A 22,636-nucleotide genomic window follows, 5' to 3' on the forward strand; every position below is an offset into this window, starting at 1 on the left:
GTACTCAGGTGTTGATTCGGATGAGACCTACGTGCCGTCGCAGGTGAGTGTTCCAGGGAGGGATTCTGTTCTGTCTCACCCACCTGCACCAGGGTCAGAACCCTCCATGGGGATGTCAGTGTTGGCAGCTACGCCTTCGGTGGTTACGGATGCAGGGTCACACTCCGCGACATCTGATCCTGTTCCTGGGCCAGCAGATCAGAGGGGGAATGCAGTCCTGCAGCCTCAGGCAGTGCCGGCACAGCAAGGCGCAGTTCACCTTGCCCCAGACAGGTGTGGTGCCCGCCGACGTGGTGGCCGTACGCCACCCGGCAATACCGCATGGGAGCAATCCATTTACGGTATGGCAACCCAACAGGCTGCATCATCCGAGATGATGGCTCAGGCCATGGATAGGGTGGCCACTTCCATTGTCCCCCCAGAAAGGCTGATGGAGCGACTAGAGCAGGCAACCGACTCCATCTGCCAGTCACACAGGGAGGACATGTTGGGGTCCAACAGGGACAGGCGGGCGGCACTGGCGACTCTGCAGGAGGCCATCTCCATTGAGTCCCAGGGCCACAGGGAAGCCCTGAGGCAGGAGCTCCTTCACCTCAGGACGACTCTTGTTGAGCTTGAGGCTTCAACACACCAAAGGACAGAACAGCAGCTGGAGCGTCTCACCCGTACGCTCTCAGGTGAGATGCAGGCAACGAGGGCGGAGGTCCGGGCATCCCGTGAGTTGTTGCATGGGGACCTCCGCACACTCATCCTCCAGAACCAGACCTACCACACCCGCATGCTTGCAGCCATGGAGGAGCAGACTAGGGCCTTGCGTGGGCTGCCTCCCATAGTGCAACCACCTCCGGATGCAGCTGCACAGGGTGATAATAGCGACAGCAGTGATACTCCCACAATAGGGTAGCCGTGTGGGCCATGAGCCCATGGAGGTGTTTTATCTTCCCAGGATCCACGCAGGTGGGTTCTGGTGTGCATCCTGTCCTCGGACCTCCTGGGTGGCCTCCCCAACCCCCCCGGGCCCATCAATGGCCATTTTTGATTGTTTCTTATTTTTATTTTTATTTTTATTTCTTTTATTCCCAATTTTTTTGGGACGATCTGTTGGCTTCCGTGGTTCCTGTGGGCATACGCTGCATTGTGGCTGGGCACATGCAGGCTTGTAATGTATTTGGTTCAGATGCTTGGGTTTGAGTCACACACACCCCTCCTGCTTCCCGTTTCCATGGGCTTGTAAAGGGTGTGCCCAAGTGACAGTGAATTACACAGTGACGTTGGACTCCCATGAGCTGTGTGGGCAGTCTGTAGTCAATAATGTGTATACATTCCTAGTGCATATTGCTGTTGTGTTGTACACTGCATGTTGCATTGATGTGTAACTCTTCTTCTGTGTCTACCTCCCAATTTGCAGGTCCCTTCCTCATGTCCACACAAGGACCTCTAGTCTGGAGATGGGGTCCATGTCGGCAGCAGTGCACCTACAACTCTACATGGCGACAACACTGCACAGTTGGTAGTGGTGGGAGTGCAGGCATTTCCAGGTGGTGAGACTACTAATATGTAACATTTGTGATGTCATGTTAATGGTACTACGTGCTCAAGTATGTTGTTGGTCCGGCATTGCTGTGAGCATTTCAGGTGTTGCAGGTTTCTAATAGTGCCACTGTACATAGTGAGACTGATGTCATGTTGTGGGGATTACTTTGTTTACCTGCAATTAGCATGACATGGCACGGTGTGTCGTGTGGCGGTGCTGGGGTTGGGTTGGCTGACATGGCACTGTCCTCTTGTTGCATTTTGCAAGTGGGTATTCATTTTAGCTGCTTCAATGTGTAACTTCACAAAACTGCATTGGTGGTGTCTGTGTGGGTAGGGATGCACACATTGTGACACTTCCAGGTGAACAATCTCAGGCTGATATGGTTTTGACGGTTCATTCTCCAGACATTCAGGATCAGTGTCAGGTTGAGTCATCATTGATTGTCAGATGGAATGTGCCAGGGCAGTGTGCACTCCACAGGGGTGTGATTTCTATGTGAAGTAATTAGCCACTAGCTGTGTACGGGCTGCCTCCCCCCGTGCCCTTTCCCCTCCCATGCGCAGCGGCTGTGCATGTGGTTGGGGATGTGGGGCCACCACCATGTCCACGGCCAGGCCCCGGCGTGTTGCAACGTTGTGCAGGACACATGCTGCCACTATGATCCTGCACACTACTGGGGGAGCGTATAACAGCTGCCCGCCAGAACGGTCAAGGGAGTGAAAGCGTGACTTTAGCACTCCGAATGTGCGCTCCACTATGCCCCTGGTTGTAATGTGGGCTGTGTTATATCTTACCTGTGGTGGCGTGGTGGGGTTCCGAATTGGCGTCATCATGTGGGGGCTGAGAGGGTAGGCACTGTCCCCTGTGGAGGTGGTGATTGGTATCATTGGTGGGGTTGTGACCTTGCTCAGTATCCAACATGCATGCATGTGCAGTGGCATACATACTCACCAAGCAGCCATGTATCGCCATGCCGCCCAGCTTCTAGGTCCCGGCTTAGGGTGGACATTCGGTAAATGAAGCTGTCGTGGGTGGAGCCGGGATAGTTGGCATATACTGAGGTGATGATTCCCTTGGCATTACATGCTACCTGCACGTTGATGGAATGCCAGTGCTTGCGGTTCCTATAGATGTGCTCAGATGCCCTGGGGGGACGTAGAGCCACATGGGTGCAGTCGATGGCACCGAGCACTTTGGGGAATCGTGCCACAGCGTAAAAATCCAGGGCGGCAGCATGCCTTTCTGCAGGTGTTCTGGGCAGGTATATGTGCCTGCGGACTGATGGCCGTGCAGTGATGATGTTCAAGACCTGGTGTAGGCAGCGTGACTGGGTGGCCTGTGACACCCCACCCACTATGGCACTTGTTCGCTGAAATGATCCAGTGGCTAAGAAGTGCAGTACATTGAGGACCTTCTCCAGGGGGCTGAGTGCTTGGGAGCACAGGGTGGGTGATGTGAGGTCATCCTCCCACTCACTCACCAGGTCCAGTATAATGTGTGGTGGAAACCTGTACCTCCCATACACCTGGTCATCAGGCATCCCGAAAAGGCTGGTTCTGGGTGTGAATATTCTGGCCCTGACTATCCTCCTCCTCCTCCTTTGGTAGCCCACTGCCACTGCTGCTAGGAACGGTATGTTCATCCTGGCGTCTGAGCTTGTTATTGTTAAAGTGCGCAAATTTATGCTTTGCGCGTGTTCTAGGCGAGCGTGTGACCCACGCACCCCTGGAATCCAGTTCCCAGTCCAATAGCGTGTGGAAATTCACACGCACCACGGGATACAGCGTGTGACCCGCGCACCCCTGGAATCCAGTTCCCAGTCCAATAGCGTGTGGAAATTCACACGCACCACGGGATACAGCGTGTGACCCGCGCACCCCTGGAATCCAGTTCCCAGTCCAATAGCGTGTGGAAATTCACACGCACCACGGGATACAGCGTGTGACCCGCGCACCCCTGGAATCCAGTTCCCAGTCCAATAGCGTGTGGAAATTCACACGCACCACGGGATACAGGTTCGCTGACGTACTTGCGTGTGTAAGTGCCCGCGCACCCATTAAATACACGTACATAGGCCAATCGCGTGTACGCGCACTTTTATCCAATTACACGCGATGACACTCTGACGTGCAGTATCTCCACGTGTGCCCCGTCATCACGTGCTGAGTGGGGAACACCCGTGCGGGTCACGTCACAGACGCGCTTACGCGCTGAGGGACTCTGGTCCAATAGAATCGCGTATGCGTGCTGACGCGCTTACGCGCTAAGGGCCTTTCCTCGGATTTCACGCTGACGTGCAGGATTTTCACGTGCCAAATCACTCCGTATCAAGCTGGCCACGCGAAAACACACGGAAAGACCACGCTCCTGCCCAGAAGGCCGAGTTACTGCCCCCCGTGCCCCGAGCAGCCTCCCACGTGCCATCTGCTGCTGCCTGCCTGCCTGCCTGCCTGCTGCCACCGTGCCCTGCCATTTGGTGCCTGCACATCAGCCATCTGCAGGGGTCCAGTTGCTGTGTCCACCCCTGCTGGAACTGAAGACTCCCGACTGGGATTACATCGCTCCACAGCCCAGCCCCAGGACCCAGTTGCCCACCCACACCTGCCTCTGGGGTTGCCATGTCGGGCACTTCCACATCTGGCACCAGTGGCAACCCCAGGCCAGAGGGGCAGAGGGGCACCAGCTTCACTGTCACCGAAGTTGGTGTCCTGGTGGAGCATGTCCTGGGGCAGTATGATGCCCTCTTTGGATCGTCCCGCGCCAGCAAGGAAGGACGGCAGAGGATCTGGGCCGACTGTGTGGTTGCCATCAACGCGGAGGGGGTGGCAACCCGCGACGTCCTGAAGATCAAGAAGCGCTGGGAGGACTTGAGGTCCAGGACCCTTGTGAAGGCCCGGCGCCTCGTGGAGGGGGGCCGGGGCCGCATGAGTTCCATCCAGATGAGGGTCTTGGAACGCGTACGCCCAGCTCTCCACGCCCAGATCCTTGAGAGGGAGGCCCGTCTGGAGTTGAGCGGTAAGTGTCCATGCATTACTGTGGGAGACAGGGCATGTTGCGGTGTGCTGGTTCTATGATACTTGCCTGTATGTGTGCCATAGGCCATGTATGCATGTATGTGTGCAGGGACATCATGGTAATGCATGTGCGACCAGTGATGTGTGACCCACATGGTTGTTGCATGTGTTGAAATGCCGCATGGGGAGCCCTATGCAGATTTTGAACATGAGAGCATGCCAGTCTCTGTACCTGGACATGGGTGGGGGTGAGGGATGGGTGCTGATGCCAGGTACATATATGGTAGCCATGTCTGTGTGCCTGACCTGCGTGTCTGTGACTTGTGCATGCCATGGATGCATGACACATGTGTGTGACAATGCACAGATTCAGTAAAGCAGCCAAATTACCCTTGTATCCGCTGTGTTTGGTGTGTTTGGGGCCAGATGGATGTGACTGAGGTGAAGTGTGTGCATGTGATAGGCATGAGCCATGATGCATGTGAGTTACATATCATTGAATGTTCCAAGAGTCCATTGGACATGCATGGAAATGTCCATGGCATGCACCATGCCTGTTACTGTGTGTGTTTTGCCTGGACTGACCCATGTGTTGTGTAGGGACATGATGGAAGTGTACTTTGACAGTGGTGCTCATCTGCTATTGCTTCCTGTCTAGGGGACCATTGTACAGTGCCCTGATGCTTGTGTTCTTTGTCTCCCTCTACGCAGCGGCTAGTGAAGAGGAGGGCGGAGACGGCGCTGTGGAGCAAGGCGGCGGGGATGCCCCCACGGCTGCAGCGGAAGGGGTGGGTGAGCCCCCACAGGGGCCTGCTACGGTGGGAGACGGTGAGGAGCCATCCAGGTTGGTGGTTTGCACAGAGGAGGAGGAGGCCGCCACTGGGGCACACATGGGGCCTGGTGGGGGCATCCCTGCTGGTGCAAGTGGTGCAGTCCAGGGCCAGGGGCAGGAGGCAGCACAGGTCACCGTGGAGGGGCCTGTGCATGTCGCTGTCCCTGACCCTGTGAGTGCACCACCATGCACCAGCAGGGATGCCCCGTCCCAGGCCTGTCCGCAGGTAGAGGGGATGTCCATGTCACCTGACTCCCCTCCACCTGCGGACGTGGGAACCCCTGGCCGTGCGGAGAAGGTCCTGATTGGGGTCGCGATGCGCATGTCTGTGATTCGTGATGCCGTGCGTGCTTCCCGGGAGGAGCACGCACGGCATCACGAAGTGCACCGTGCCGACGTGGCCCAATTGGGATCGGCCATGTTCGGGGGTTTCCTGCATGTGTTGGCCAATGTGGCGGCCCTCTCCTCCTCTGTGCAGGCTATCCACCAGTCGTTCTCCTTGCCGTCTTCCAGCCCAGATGCCACCAGGGCCCCCTGTGGACCTGCCCCGACCAATGCAGCCAGCTCGGTGGGGATCCCATCCCTGCCACAGTCGGGAGTCAGTGATCCAGCAGGGGTGGACACCAGAGCAACTGGACCCCAGCAGATGGAGGATGTGACGGCATCATCGGGCAGGGCACGTGCACGACGGCGTCGGTGGTTTCCATCAGCCTGGATGCCGTCGTGCTGGCACAGGCAGTTGCGTCGGAGGCAGCAGCAGGCTCAACGTGGGAGGCATCATGGCTCGGGGCCATCAACATCAGGGGTGCAGGCATCGGCCGGAGGGCAGGAGAACCCTGGAATGGGAGTGGCTTCCGTGTGGGAGCGGTTGTGCCAGCGGATAGGTGCGGAGCGGCAGCGGGCAGAGGAGGAACGGCTCACGATGGTCAGGGCGGAGGACTCCATGCGGAGGGCGCTGAGGCGGGCTGAGTGCCTCGAGGGTCTTCGCAGGGAGTTTGAGCTTGACACTGCGTTAACCCTGCGGGACCTCGGGGCCAGGGAACATGCCCGCCTCCAAGCCATTGACCAGGAGTTCGATGATGCCCTGGCCCATGACAACAACCAGTGAGCCGTCCGAATAGCCCGCTGCCTTTGTATATAGTTGTATAGTTAGGATTAGGTTTCCTTTGTTTTTTTGATTTTTGTTGGTAGCGATTGGACAATGCACCACTTTTTTGTATATAGTTCAGTTTTTAGTTAGTAGTCATAGTTAGGTTTAATTTGGTTGGGCTCATGGACCCAGGATGATCTTCTTCATGGTTCTTCGTTGGCTTATTTTTATTTTTCAGATTATTTTCTTGGACATTCATCTTGTTTTGTTTGATTTGCTTTGTGTTTTTTCTTATTTCATTTCCATTCTACTTGCTGTTCAATACATTATTTTTTTATTCTTCAATGTGTCATCTCATTGCTTTCAGGCATGTCATGTTGGGTGTTTTGTCATTCACTTGCAGCCATTGTGTGTGACAGACATGTGTTCAATTGCATTATTTAAATTGGGGGTGTAACATGTAATTGCCTTTGATATGTGGGTGGGTGTGATAGTTGGTTGGGCCTTTTGGCAGGGGAGGATGGGCATTACGGACATGATTGGGGAATGTTGGGACCCAGGTGCAGGGGGGCATGGATTGGACATGGGTGGGGGCCTGCTGGCAGGTGCCCCACAGTGCTGGGGGGTGGGGGTGGTGGGAGACATGAGTGGGGGCCTGGTGGAGGGTGCCCCTGGTGGCTGGGGGGTGGGGGTGGTGGGAGACATGAGTTGGACATGGGTGGGGGCCTGCTGGCAGGTGCCCCACAGTGCTGGGGGGTGGGGGTGGTGGGAGACATGGGTGGGGGCCTGGTGGAGGCTGCCCCTGGTGGCTGGGGGGTGGGGGTGGTGGGAGACATGAGTGGGGGCCTGGTGGAGGGTGACCCTGGTGACTGGGGGGTGGGGGTGGTGGGAGACATGAGTGGGGGCCTGGTGGAGGGTGACCCTGGTGGCTGGGGGGTGGGGGTGGTGGGAGACATGAGTGGGGGCCTGGTGGAGGGTGACCCTGCACTGCTGGGGTTTGGGGGTGGTGGGAGACATGAGTGGGGGCCTGGTGGAGGGTGACCCTGGTGGCTGGGGGGTGGGGGTGCTGGGAGACATGAGTGGGGGCCTGGTGGAGGGTGACCCTGGTGGCTGGGGGGTGGGGGTGGTGGGAGACATGAGTGGGGGCCTGGTGGAGGGTGCCCCTGGTGGCTGGGGGGTGGGGGTGGTGGGAGACATGAGTTGGACATGGGTGGGGGCCTGCTGGCAGGTGCCCCACAGTGCTGGGGGGTGGGGGTGGTGGGAGACATGAGTGGGGGCCTGGTGGAGGGTGCCCCTGGTGGCTGGGGGGTGGGGGTGGTGGGAGACATGAGTGGGGGCCTGGTGGAGGGTGACCCTGCACTGCTGGGGTTTGGGGGTGGTGGGAGACATGAGTGGGGGCCTGGTGGAGGGTGACCCTGGTGGCTGGGGGGTGGGGGTGGTGGGGGACATGAGTTGGACATGGGTGGGGGCCTGCTGGCAGGTGCCCCACAGTGCTGGGGGGTGGGGGTGGTGGGGGACATGAGTTGGACATGGGTGGGGGCCTGCTGGCAGGTGCCCCACAGTGCTGGGGGGTGGGGGTGCAAGGGGACATGAGTTGGTGTTCATTAGTTCAAGGAGACATGTGCCTTTGCTGGGGGGCATGCCCATGGTGGGTGGGCTGCCTGCGGGACATGACCAGGGATGCAGGGTAGTCCCCTGTGGTGTGGGCTGCCTGCAGGGGCCGTGGAGGGTGTACAGGGTACACCTGGGAGGACCCACACTGTCAAATCACATGTGGAACTTCCCGCGCACCCCTGAAATACACGCGCCCCGGCTATTCGCGTGTGGAACTTCCCGCGCACCCCTGAAATACACGCGCCCAGGCTATTCGCGTGTGGAACTTCCCGCGCACCCCTGAAATACACGCGCCCAGGCTATTCGCGTGTGGAACATCCCGCGCACCCCTGAAATACACGCGCCCCCAGGCTATTTGCGCGTGGAACTTCCCGCGCACCCCTGAAATACACGCGCCCAGGCTATTCGCGTGTGGAACTTCCCGCGCACCCCTGAAATACACGCGCCCCCAGGCTATTCGCGTGTGGAACTTCCCGCGCACCCCTGAAATACACGCGCCCAGGCTATTCGCGTGTGGAACTTCCCGCGCACCCCTGAAATACACGCGCCCAGGCTATTCGTGTGTGGAACTTCCCGCGCACCCCTGAAATACACGCGCCCAGGCTATTCGCGTGTGGAACTTCCCGCGCACCCCTGAAATACACGCGCCCAGGCTATTCGCGTGTGGAACTTCCCGCGCACCCCTGAAATACACGCGCACAGGCTATTCGCGTGTGGAACTTCCCGCGCACCCCTGGAATACACGCGCCCCCAGGCTATTCGCGTGTGGAACTTCCCGCGCACCCCTGAAATACACGCGCCCAGGCTATTCGCGTGTGGAACTTCCCGCGCACCCCTGAAATACACGCGCCCAGGCTATTCGCGTGTGGAACTTCCCGCGCACCCCTGGAATACACGCGCCCCCAGGCTATTCGCGTGTGGAACTTCCCGCGCACCCCTGAAATACACGCGCCCAGGCTATTCGCGTGTGGAACTTCACGCGCACCCCTGGAATACACGTAGCCCGCTCCCCCAGGCCCGATCGCGTGAGGAACTTCACGCGAACCCCTGTAATACACGTAGCCCGCTACCCCAGGCCCGATCGCGTGAGGAACTTCACGCGAACCCCTGTAATACACGTAGCCCGCTCCCCCAGGCCCGATCGCGTGTGAAACTTCACGCGAACCCCTGAAATACACGTAGCCCGCTCCCCCAGGCCCGATCGCGTGAGGAACTTCACGCGAACCCCTGTAATACACGTAGCCCGCTACCCCAGGCCCGATCGCGTGAGGAACTTCACGCGAACCCCTGTGATACACGTAGCCCGCTCCCCCAGGCCCGATCGCGTGTGAAACTTCACGCGAACCCCTGAAATACACGTAGCACGCTCCCCCAGGCCCGATCGCGTGAGGAACTTCACGCGAACCCCTGTGATGCACGTACCCTGCTGAAATCGCGTGTTAGACTTCCCGCGCACCCCGGTATACACGCACACGTATTTTTTGTCAGCGGGTGTCCGTGTTTGTGGGTACCCCTTTGCACGTCATTTTTCCTGGAGGGCCACAGTATGGGACATTCATCATGGCAGTATATAGGTGCTATTTGTTGGCGCACCTTTTGGTGCACATTTCTTACAGCCGCAGAGACGCTACCGCCTGCTTTCTTGTGGCGGTCGTGTTTGTGCCTGTGCGCTGGTTTGAGCGTGCGCTTTTTTGCCCTATTCTATTCCATGAATACGAGTTTTAGGCGAGCGTGCGGGCGTTCCGCGCACTTGTGCCCTGTACTTCCCCCGTGACGACCACGTTTTGGCAAGTTGTTCCCCATTCCGAGTGTTACGCCCGTGTTCCGCCTACTTTTGTTGCGTGCGCCGCGCTATGTGCGAATTTCGCTGTGGCCTGTGCGATTTTCGCTGTGACCTTGCGCACGCTGTTAGATGGCCTGTGCGCCAACGTGCGCCGCGCACTTTTTTCTCGCACATCCGCTGGTTTTCTCGCGCACGGCCTTCCATGAATCGACGTGCGCTGCTTTTCGTGCGATTTTCGCAATTGCACTGCGATTTTCGCTATTCCACTGCGATTCGCACGTTTTTGCCCACTTGCGCCGCGCTAATTATTCCATGAATCGGCCTCTTGATCTCTTCTAGAAATCTTCAATCTTGCTCCCAACATTTCCTGTGATGGAAGAAGATTGAAACAAAGTCTTTAAAAAAAGGCCAATAGGGATTTGGTGCATGATGACTAAGTCATCTGCGTATGCCAGATGATGCAGGGATAGAGTCACAAGATGACGGGGTGAAACTTTATTTTACTGAGGTAGATGTTAAGATCAGCTATGCGAGAGTAAAGATTGTGGGTGCCAGCACGCAGCCCTAGTGCAATCCTTTAAAGGATTTTATTGAATCTGACATTGTACGCAGACCGTCAACTCGTGCTTTCATTCTTGTGTCCAAATGCAACTGGAACCAAAACCCCACAGCAGGTGTTCCGGTAGGCCCCAGCTAGCTAATTTTGACCGACCTCTATTTACTCTATCCAACGCTGCCAAAAGATCAATAAAGGCTGCACCTCTTAGACTAATCATTCTTTTGTATTACTTTTAAGAGGAGTCCATTTAAATGTGTACCTGCTCATCTACAGAAGCTCATCTTATACTTGTCCAAGAGGCCACCATTGTCTGGCCATGAGGTATGTTTCTGCAGTATTAATGTTGAGAAAACCTTAATATCGACATCCAGAAGGCCGCTCGGCTGATAATTTGACGATTTCAGTCTATCACCCTCCTTAAAAATCGGTACGAAATATGAGATGCGCCATGAACTCTGGTATCCTGTTTCCCAGAGTGACACTTTTTAACAGGGTTAAAGTAAATCTGCCTATAGTTCAATATTCCCCTTCAAATGTAACCTCAGAAGGCTGTGAGGACCAGCTGCCCTTTACACCTTGGCCATTCTGATTAACGCTAAAATATCCTCAGTGTCACGGTCGAGTTTGTTGTTATCATAGCTACCTAACTCCTCCAGTACGAGAATCTGTTTTGTTGGAGCATACATGTCTTCAAAGGGACACAACCAACTGACTTTATATATAGGGTTAAACTGCCTTGATGCTTGTCAATCCCCAGAAATACTGGCTCTGATTACTCAAAATCGCCCTGAGCATATTTTCATGATCCTTTTGCATAAGAAGTGTCTACACCCCTTTAACCAGTCCTTATATTTCTGCTTAAGAATTATTTTCTGGTTACCCACATTAGGACACTTAGATTGTTTTAGCATTCGGGGGTTGTACCGTAGGATACATTTTTTCTCCTGAACAGATTTGTCAAAACTATCTGACTAATTATAAGTATGGTGGTGTGGTAAAAATCAGCAGTAACGGAGTTGTAACTCTGTTACTGCTGCATTACCGAACCGCCCTACTACAAGTTAGGCGGTCTAGTGGTGGTTTCACCTCCAGCAAAAAGCTGGAGGTAAAGCTGCCACTTTACTGCCGGAATCTCCATGGAGTCCTATGGACTCCAATAAATGGGGACTAACACCACCTATTCCCCCTTGTAATATGGCAGTAAATCTGCCGGACCAAGTGGTGGTAATGGTAATTGCATTTGGGGGTAATCTGATTGATTTACTGCCATAATACTACCAAATTTGTAATGAGGCCTATGTCTTTTGTGGCCTATTTTTCGTTTCTTGTTTGTCTTTGGGTTCGTTTATGGAAGAAGCTAGAGAACAAGTACACTGACTAGAGTCTACCTTCATCCCAATATTCATGGAAGGCCAATAATTTGGAATTACATTTTTGCATTGTGTGATATTTCCAAATTATTCTGTTACCTCCTCTATTTACATTGGGGGGATTTCCCTTATACGCCATACCTTCATCAGCCATAATGAAGGCTTCTAAAAAGCTCAATTTGGAGTTAATTGTTGCCAACATAGATTTATTTTCCCTGAGGTCATAGATTATATTTTCATACAGATTATATTGTATTAGCTCCCACCGCCTTCTGTTGTGAAAAGGTGCATCTATTAGGCTGTAGATTTGTCGTGTCCTCAAAAACCTGGACACATCGCTCAGTGTGCTGTTATGCTTAGAGTCCTCCCGAAGTATGGAAGACGTGTCAGTTGCGAGTCCCGGTGGAATTTGCATAACCGGTTGACTCTCAATATTCATTCCAGGCGACATTAGATGGATGCTTGAATCCTTGTGCTTGTAACTTTGACTTCCTTCAGTCTCTACACTTTCAAGCAAATGGAAAGCCCCAAAAGCAGGCCCCAATTCCACCAAACCACTTGCAAAAGTAGCCTTGGCCTTTATTGAGGTTACCAGTGAGTGCTCCGTAGTTACTTCCACCTATTTCTCAGAAGGCGCATGAAAGAAATTTGCCATGTATGGAGTTTCTTTCATTCCTGGTGTAATTACTTTCACATTGGATTTCACCTGAACCTCAAAAGAGGAAGTGCAGTGATCGTAATCCCTTGCTTTGTTCAATGATATGATATGATATGGCATTTGTAACGCGCCTATACACAAGTGTCGTCACACGACAGACAGAATATCAATCAGCAGTCATATTTTTACTGCGGGCGGTGTACATGAACCCAGATCATTGTGTGTATTATACATAGACAGGCCACTTAACCTTGTGGAAAGACCAGGCACCAAACTTTGCGTCTTTCAACTTCTATTATAGGATCACCTTGGCTACTGGAAGTGACTGCCTTTTTGCTACCATCCACCAGAGCAGTGAGCTACAAATCCTGCAAACTACCTAGTACACTTTACGTGCACTTGTCCGCGCCTAATACTTAGGAACAGGAAAGGAACAGTGGTAGAAAACAATAGGTAGAATGACTAAATAAGTAAATCAGACCAGTAGCTTCACGTCGCAGACAGCTTTCCTGCTTGCCTGCATTCAGCAGTCCCTGTCTGGAGCCCGCCACAGCAGCACGGGTAGGAGTTGGAGCACGGCAATTCAATAAGTCAGCATGACCCGGCACCTGCTACAGCAACCACGCCTCCTCCTCAGACCTCAGCCGGCCGGTCCCAGTTAGATCAGAGGAAAGCACCCTATGGTGTCAAGCCGCACTGCTCGTAACCAACAAACGACACCAAGAACAAGCAGCCGCCTCCAACGCTATCCTGAATGAATGTGAGTTTCAGCCATGAAACACATTCTGTCACACACCTCCAGCTACAAAGATTGAGCACCACCCTTCTAAGAGTCGGGCTCAGCCTCAAGGCAAAATTATCTAGTAAGTCCATCTACTTTGGCCACTGCTGGTTTAGTAGTAGTGTGGGGCTGAGTAGGCAGTTTAGCCGCTACTCATCCCTGTACTTCTGCAGAGCAGTATTCATTTTGTCACATTGGTGGACAGCAATGGGATTTTATACAGACTATGCCTACAGCTTAGTTAGCCAACATAAAAGACAGTGTTTTCAATGTTGGAAACGCTGTCAGGCATTTTTTGTATAGCCACCCAGTGGAGATGGGCATTAGTTTCAGAAGTTTCAAGGACAGCGCTCTTCATGAGCTTTGCCAGGAAAGGGGACTCCCCCATGGGAGTAAAGTGAGTAAACCAGAAATGCTTAAGCGCCTCCAGATTTTTGAGGGCGCTAGGTTGGCAGAGAAGGCACAGGGAAGCAGTAGTGATCTCGAACCTCCAGCCCAAGTACCCCTTCTACTGGGGGGCTTGGAAGTGGATGAGGACAGCGATAGTGATAGCGGTTCTCATAATTCCTCCCAAAGAGCGGGTGGTGTAATTTCTCACAGATACTGGGGTTCAGATGGGTCCCAGGTTTCTGTTAGGTCTCAAGTCCCAACAAAGTTAAGAGTAGAGGTGCACTCGTTGTTATTCAAATGCAAATTTCATAGATAAACCTTCCTCTCATTTAACCGAATTTCGGGTGCTCCCTACTAGACCTGTACTACCAGATCTAAACATTGTGTAAAAAAATAGGTACCTAGCAAAAAAAAATACAACCAAGGGCACCCACAATAACTAACAAGTTAAAGGATTACAATTGAACACACACTTCTCCGATTTTCATAAATTCTCTGATTTATGATAGTTTTTTATCTTTTTTTAAAGATTATCATGATTTACACTTTGAATTTCCAAAAGTTTCTTTTTAAATCATATAACCACACATAAACATATCTTTCTTCATTTAAATCAAGAAAACAATTCTTTCAGAAAGGTAATAAAAAGTGTTAAACACACCAAACAATATTTTCTTCACTGTTGACTTTCACAGGTAAGATCATATACATGTGTCATAAACCACTTCTCAACTTGTGGTCCAAGTAATCTGATAGGGAGTGATTTTGTGTCCCTATCCTTTACTACGCGTTTCGGGCTCTAAATGGCCCTTCTTCAGGTAAAGATTATTTGGATTGTCTTTTCATAACATCAAAGAAAATCAAAATTGTTCATTTATAAATCTTTGTCCACACTCATCTACTTCTGCAAAACCACCTATTAGACCCATCAACCGCATCTGTGTGCTAATCTGTGTCTTGGTAAGGCCACTCTTCCTTCTTGTGGCTTGAGTTGTCTTTAATAAGAGACCTGTGAAGATACATATCTTAATTACTACTCTGCTAGTTTTTAGTGTCTAGAGCTAGGAGTTTGTGTGGGAACAGGTGCAAAAATATGCGCTGGGTCCCACTACAAACCCCTCCTATTATCATGGTTCCAAGCCATATTTATTGTGGTTCTATACTCACTTGAACTTATATTTTTATCAGCTCTGTATGTTCTGTGGTGGGCAGGGTCCTGTTCATATGGCAGTCTGTAATGAGATACACAGATCTCGTTTAGTATGCCAATAAGGCGTTTTTCGCATTAATATGTAGTTCCCTTACAGTTGTATAATTCATACCTGAGCAAGCGGTTGGGTGTAGATCGTTCCAAGAAGGTTTCTATCACACCCGTGTTGGTCGACTGTGTTACTCTCACCGTTATGTAGAAAGGCAACAACTCTGGTGTTACTGACCATTGCAGTACTCCATCTAGCGTGGGTTATATAAAAATGTAATTCAGCTAATTAAGATTCTTCCAACTATGCAGCTACTTTCTGGCGACAGAGTGCATCTAATCATTGCTCTTACGTTTCCTTCCTTAGCCATTCGTGATGTGTCGTGGAGATAAGAATGCGGCAATTCTTCCGAATTCAAATTGTCATTCTCCCCGTAATGTAAGGGCTCCTCTCTTGTAAGGTCTTCACTCTCATAGACGTGCACTAACTGCACTGTTCGTTAGGACAATACGCGATACGATTCCCTACCGAGGTAGTGTCCGCGAGGATACTTCCGGGATAGTTTTGTTTCTTCACTATGTATTTACACCTGTGTTGCTAGTGGATCGCGGGACTTTCCATCTGCCATCTTGGATGAGTGTAGAGAACACTCGGAAGGTACGCGGCCCTAGACGGGGGATGAGCCGTATAATCACTATACTTGTTATATTTTTGCTCACCTTCTACCGAATTAGAAAAGCTATTTTAAATTCCAATTGCCTGTCATTAAGCGCACCTGAATATCCCCCGAAGGGCGTATTTAGCCTCAAAGTTTCAGCATTCGTTCTTAATGTGGAAAATCATATGTCTGAAATAGCATTTGTCTCCTATGGCAATGTTCTTAAACATGATCTATCTTGTAAATACAAGAAACAAATGCAATACACAAAGTGAAAGCAATAAAGTACATTTTCAACAGTTTCGCCCCAACAGTTATTTGCATACACCAACTTGTCATTTCTAGCATTAAGTCCCAACACATTACAGTTTAGTAATACAGGCTTTGAATGTTTCATATTAGTTCTGTTCTTATGCTTAACCGCCGTAGCCCAATTAGTTATGCATACTATTCATATTATTATAACGGAAATGTTCTTATACTTGATCCAACTGACACAACCATTTCAGGACAGGTGTATTATGCCCTCTTTTAACATTTTGTATGAGTTACACCACATTATTCTGATGTTATAGAGTGTATGCTTTTTTTATAAGTAACAGGTCAAGTTCCAATCTAAATTCATACCCTGGGGGTGCATTGAATCGAGATTGTCTATCCAGTAAAGTTCTTTTTGTTGTAACAATTTAGTGAGGTCACCGCCTCGTCTAGGCAAGTTCACATCTTCCAAAATGATAAACTTAATCTGTGCCACGGTGTGGTTGTGTTCTCTGAAGTGGGTAGCTACCGGGGATCTTGGTGAGGATAATCTAATATTTGATTTCTGTTCTCCCCATCTAATTTTTGCCTATTTTCCAGTTAGTCCCACGTAGTACAACCCACATGGGAATTTTATCCCATAGATTACATTGGTTGTGTCACAAGTAGATGTAAGCCTCAGTGGTATTGGTGATCCTTTGTGTGGATGATTCACGTAATTACCCTTTATCACATTGTGACAACAACTACAATTGTTACATGGGAGTGTACCCTTGTAATTAGCTGATATATCTTTTTTGTTGCTGAAATCTGATTTAATCAAAAAATCTCGTATACTTCTACATTTGCTATAAGCAAAAAGTGGAGTTGTTGGAAAATGGTCTTGCTGGGCTGTAACTGACTGAAAGAAAGCTCCTTTTAGAGGAAGGGGGGTGGCCCTAGATGAACCGAAACAGAAGGATTGGGTAATGCTAGTGCTGTGCAAACAGGAACTCCAGGAAAAAGGGATGATGAAAAACACAAGCGTCTTCACAGAGAGAGAATACATCAATAATTAACACATTCATAGTAAGTTATCATTATTTTAAAAAAGATTGGGGCTACATGCAGGGACGTCATTTCACCAAAATGCCAGGGGTAGCGGAAGTGATATCACACGACCTATGACCACTGATGACCACAGGAAGTGATGTCATTTGAACCCACCCCAAAGTGACATCACCGGAAGCGATGGAAGACAACCTTTCACCCCTTGACAAAACAAGAAGTTCCATTGCATAGCATTGTTCCTAAGAACACTACGATAAATATGGTTATGATATCACAGTAATGTGATGTACATTTCATACAAGAATGGATTACTATATGTATCGTTAATATCACTGTGTATAGGCCCATATTACCAAATTACTGTGAATGCAAGCACACGTCCAAGGCCAAATGATAATAATGTGTTATTATATAGCACTTATGCTTAAGCGATTTATATAGAACAAATGTACATACAATATCACCCAACCTGAGTTGGCACTCATTTATAGACCCCAGAAGGATGAAAGACTGAGTTGGCCTTGCTGGGATTCGAACCTGGAGATCACGCACATCACAGCAGCGAGCGCTCAACCCACTGAGCTATCTTACCAGCTATAGCTATCTTAACAGCTATAGTAAAATGAGCAATTACATGCCTGAATGTTCTCAAAGTCAGAAAGCAAATTACACTCTGTTGTGTATACCAATAAACTGGTAACAGTCTGGTGCAAAGTTGGCCACATGTCAAGCCTGCGTGGATCTACTTTTCAGGCTTCAGAGATTGGCAAAAACCATACCATTGGGAGGGTTCATAACTGTGTATTAAAGAATTTAGAGTAGCACAGGGAAAGCAGCGCACACACACCGCATCCCGTACTCAGGGCACTCGTTACCTCATACATGCAAACAGACATCCTGAACAGCATGCCAGGAAAATAGGAAAGATAGATACATTACAACAAAGCATTAATTGTGGCACAATGAAATATACACAACCTTTTAGGCACAAGGATTTTGTCAAGTGACCGAGGACACTGAGATGGAATGTCTTGTGATGATCGTAACAGAGACAACAGCAGAAAAAAACATGCTACAACTGCAACTTGGGAAAAGCAAAATTCATATAGTTTTTGTCTGTATTGTGAATTTGAGGAGTTTAAGAACAGACTAAATCAGACTAAATCATTGGGCCTCATTACAAGAATGGAGGTAGCCATTCCGATATTTGCGGCATGGCTACCCCCATTCCGGGTATCAGGTCCGGGTTCCCTGAATGGGGAAATACCGGGCCATTCCGACCTTGGAGGGCCCGGTATTTCCCCATTCAGGGAACCCGGACCCGGTATAGCCCCATTCCCATTTGAGCCCCCATAGGGCTCAATGGGAATGGGGAGCATGCTAACAACGGGCCCGTTAATGATGGGCCCGTTGCTAGCATGCTGGACCGCTCGTGGGACCCGGTAAGGACGCCTGGTCCAGGCGTCCTTACCGGGTCCCGCAAGCGGACCTCGTAATGAAGCGGTAGGGGTTTAACGGGGCCGGCAGCTCTACCGGCCCCGTTAAACCCCTACCGTCAGGGTCATAATGAGGCCCAGTGACTCACCCTGTGAAGTGTGCCTAAAATAAACCTTTAATGAGTTTTACAATTATTGTATAGAATTCCAGAAAGACTATTTGTTTTCCTATTCTTTCCTATTTAGGGTCACTGCTCAAAGTGTTACACTTGTGGAACCCCCTGTTTGTTAAGAGGCCTGAAAAAGAAAGCCAGTCTCTCAGGAGACAAAGAGCAACATGGTGCTGGCCATGGACCAGGAGCTCCCATTTAAAAAAAGAAAAGAAAAAGAAAGTTGTTTTTTAGGGGTAGCAAGGGAGGCCTCCGGGGTCGCAGTTGGGACCCCTGGCGATCCCCAAATGACGTCCCTGGCTACATGCCCTCTTAAATAGAATAAGCAAATCTTGCGCTAGACCTGAACTAAAGGGTATTTATTCATACATGTATTATGATCTATAAAACACATGCAAAAATGCAAGAAAAACTCATCACATTCATTAAAAATACATCCTGCTTATAATCAACATTAGTGCAAAAGAGCTCAACAATAAAGTGCCTATAGAACTAAAACATATAACGTTAACACCACTTTTGGAGGTAGGAAGTAGAAATACATGTAGTGCTACACAAACTGGCTGGCAAGAGGGCGCAATTAGGTAGAAGGCGCAAGCTCATCCAGCCATTGTAGCCACAAAATGGTTGGATGAGTTTATGCCATCAAGCCATTTAACGGAAGAAAAAAAGGGAGAAACACAAACAGAGCTCTAGTGCTGAGGCAATTGTGTTTCCAGTGGTGGCACCCAAGGAAAGTCTAGGCACAACATCCCCAAGCACTTAGTCCAAGCGTATGAGGTGGGAAGGATATCTTCAACTGTTTCGAAGCACTCGAGCTATCTTTACGCCTCAAGCAGGAAGAGGAACTGTGGAGAGCAGCCACATTGAGACCTCAAGGGCCTACCAGAACTGAATGAGCTGTTATCAGCTGGACAAACGTCAGGTTGACTTTTAAAAAAAATATAAAATTCAATCTTTATTAGAGTTTTTCTGACAACAACAAAGTACACACATCATGGCAAATATGCAGCATATGGTCTTACTCATAAAAAAGGTACATATTGCACCAAATAATTTTGTATTGGTGTGCACCAACAACAGCAGGTCACCTTATTAATACCCTGCTTGTATTATTAGAAAACAATGATTGCTAACTTAATTTGTGATTGAAAGAAACAATTTATTTGTATTTTTATTTTTGCTGGCTTATTGTTCCTTGAGCTGGGTGGTTTGGGTTTGATATCGTTCTGCAAGCCGTTTGTCGTTCCATAGGTGATTGCTGCAGTGCCTCCGGGTTGACTCTGTCGATATGCAACTGTACATGAGTAGTTTGGCACGCGGCAGTACAGATCCATGCGTCGGGTATGCATGTCAGTTCATGGGTCTTGTTCTGGTTGGGATTGCCAGGATTTTAATTGTGGAATAAGCCGCACAAAGGGATGCTGCCCGGCGCGCTCTAGTTAGACCTTAGTTAATGCATGTGTGTGAGTTTAACAAAACCATGAATAAAGTCAAAACAATTAAATCTAAAATGGAACGACGAAAGTAGGCAGCATATAAACTTGGAGAAACTATACTAGGCATGTATATCTAGGTCCTGTTTGCATATGTGTGATATCGAATTGGTCAGGGCTTTAGCTTGTCATAAAGAGTTTTTTAATGCATAATACTCGCCTCCTTGCCATTAGACTCTTCATTACAGGCTAGAAACAATCAACATTAATGCTGTTTGGGCGTGTGGGAGAGTGAGAGTGAGAGGGTGTGAATGGTTTCATGAATGTGTGTGTGCTGGGAGTGGGCATCTGATTGTGGTGGGGATGAGGTTTTTACAGTAGTATCCAGGACATGTTTTCTTACAGTGACATGGCATTTTTTACTGGGCTTCAAGGGTAAAGCCAGCATTACGAGTACTCTTAAGTAGCTATACTGGCCTTCATTGGTAGAACCTGTCTGGACATATATTCATACTGTGGTATGGTATGCTGTACTGGGCATTTAGGGAAAAGCCAGCATAAGGAGTGTTCTTACATGGCTATAGTGTCTTCCATTGGTGGAGCCAGTAAGGACATGTCTTTTTAATGTGGCATTGCATTTACTACTGTTATCAAGGGTAAAGCAAGCATAATGAGTGTTTATAAATGGTCATACAGTCCCACATTGGAGGAGACAGTCTGGACATATTTTCCTGCTGTGGCATAGTCTTTTTTACTGGCATCAACGGGAAAACCAGCATAATGAAGGCCCATACATGGCCATACTGGGCTATATTAGAGAAATCAGTCTGGACATATGTTCTTACTGTGGCATGGCTTTATTTTTACTGGCATCAAGGAGACCGCTGTTACGCTCACCTGGTTCCCACAGGGGCGTCGATCGGATCCGGACAACTGCGGTCTCCACCAACGTGATGCGTAGTGAAGAGATGACAGTCTGGACTGGCCGGCCTAATCTTGTCTGCTGGACTCGTAGAAGTATTCTCCTTATGTTTTTAAATGATGAGCTCTCCATCCTGCATGGCATGCAGGGGCGCGTAGATACCAGTTACTTCACTGATTTGAATGTACTGGAGGAGTTCCGGAGGAATATTGACTAGTGTCTATAAAGTTCAAAGAGTTCAATATGTCCGATGTTCACTCTTGTTCCATTCCCTCGTTAGGTTGCAGCTGGGTCCAAAGGAATATTGCCTGGAGGCAGCTGATGGCATTCAGGTAAGAGTCTGTATTACCAAACACTGGGCCTCATCACGACTTTGGCGGTAACCCTTAAATCAGGCGGTAGTGCTATTACTGCCGGATTTAAGGGTCCGCCAAATCAGGACTTCGGCAGATTTCGCCCCAGCTCTGAGCTGGGAGGAAATCCACCGAAAATTTGCGCTATTACCGCCGGCGGGAAATCCGCCGGCGGTAAGAGCGTGAATTTTCCCCATTGAGCCCAATGGGGAATGGGGCATTCCCCATGGGGAATGGGGATGTACTTTACCACTGAACTCGTGATCCGGCGGTAGGGCTAATAACGCCAGCGGTAATACCGCCGGCGTTACCGCCCAAGTCGTGATGAGGCCCACTGTCCGGTAAAACTTGCTGTTTTCTCTCCCTTTATAGGTGCGGCATAGAAAGATGTAGCAAATTAAAGGATAATACCTCCGGTGGTAAAGCAGGTAAGCCTATGGTGGCAAAGAGATTGCCTTTGTCGGTTTTCTCGGCTCTCCTTGTTATTCCTTTTGTTTTCCCCCCAGGTGCTGGGTTTCCACGAAGAAAATGATGGAGGCAGCGCCGAGTTGAAAGATGTGGTGGACTGGTGAGTATAACTCGGCACTGCTGCTGGCGAAGCGACGCATGCTGAAATAATGTCCTTCCCAGGCTTGGAGATGTGCTGGGTCCGGAATCAGGTAAGGAATCAAATAATGTCCGTGATCTAACCTCTTCTCCTTTCTTTTCCTTTTGTCTAGGAGCTCCGGATTCGAGGCGGGCGTGGCAGAAGACTGGATGCTGACTTGCAGACACGGTGAGTGTTACGCTGCTGGATGCAGAATAACACGAAGCATGAGCTGCTGTTCGGGCGTGGTTTAAATAGCCTGCAAAGTAGTCCCAGGTAAGAAGTTCCCCAGAACCACACCCAAGTAAAAAATAGTCCCTGTAATAAATTAGTCCCATCCAGGTCTCACGTTGGCTTGGACTCATTTGCAGCATGGTCTGCATAAGGTAAGTAAAGTCTATGAGCCTGGCGCCTATGGCGCCAGGACTGATTTCTATGATGAGCCTGGCGCCTATCCAAACAGCCCCCAGCCAGAGCTATTGGGGTTTTAATGAGTATCTGGATGACTGCTCCCGGTGCTGATGGACTCGATCCAGATGCCCGGGGGTAGGCATCATGACAAACGCCTGCATAATAGGTGTTCGTATGTGGCCATGCTGCCCTACATTGGTGCAGGCACTTTGGACATAATTTCTTATGGTGGCATATAATTTTTTACTCGCAGAGCTTACATGACGATACTGGGATATGTTGGCAGAGCCAGCATGGACATGTTTTCGTATAGTATCATTACTGGCATTATGAACAAAGCAGACGTGTATGCTCTTATATGGGAATATTCATTTCTTTTGGTGCAGCCTACGTGGACGTGTGTGGGCACAGATAGCATGAACATTTATTTTTTATATTGGCATATATTGTGGGCAAAGCCAACATGAAAATATGTTGGAGAATGTGCCTGTGTGCTGTTGGTGACTTGTATCCATTGGATTTTTCATGT

The sequence above is a fragment of the Ambystoma mexicanum genome, chromosome 1p, assembly GCF_040938575.1.
Source record: "Ambystoma mexicanum isolate Mex_15411 chromosome 1p, UKY_AmexF1_1, whole genome shotgun sequence".
NCBI classification, from domain to species: Eukaryota; Metazoa; Chordata; class Amphibia; order Caudata; family Ambystomatidae; genus Ambystoma; species Ambystoma mexicanum.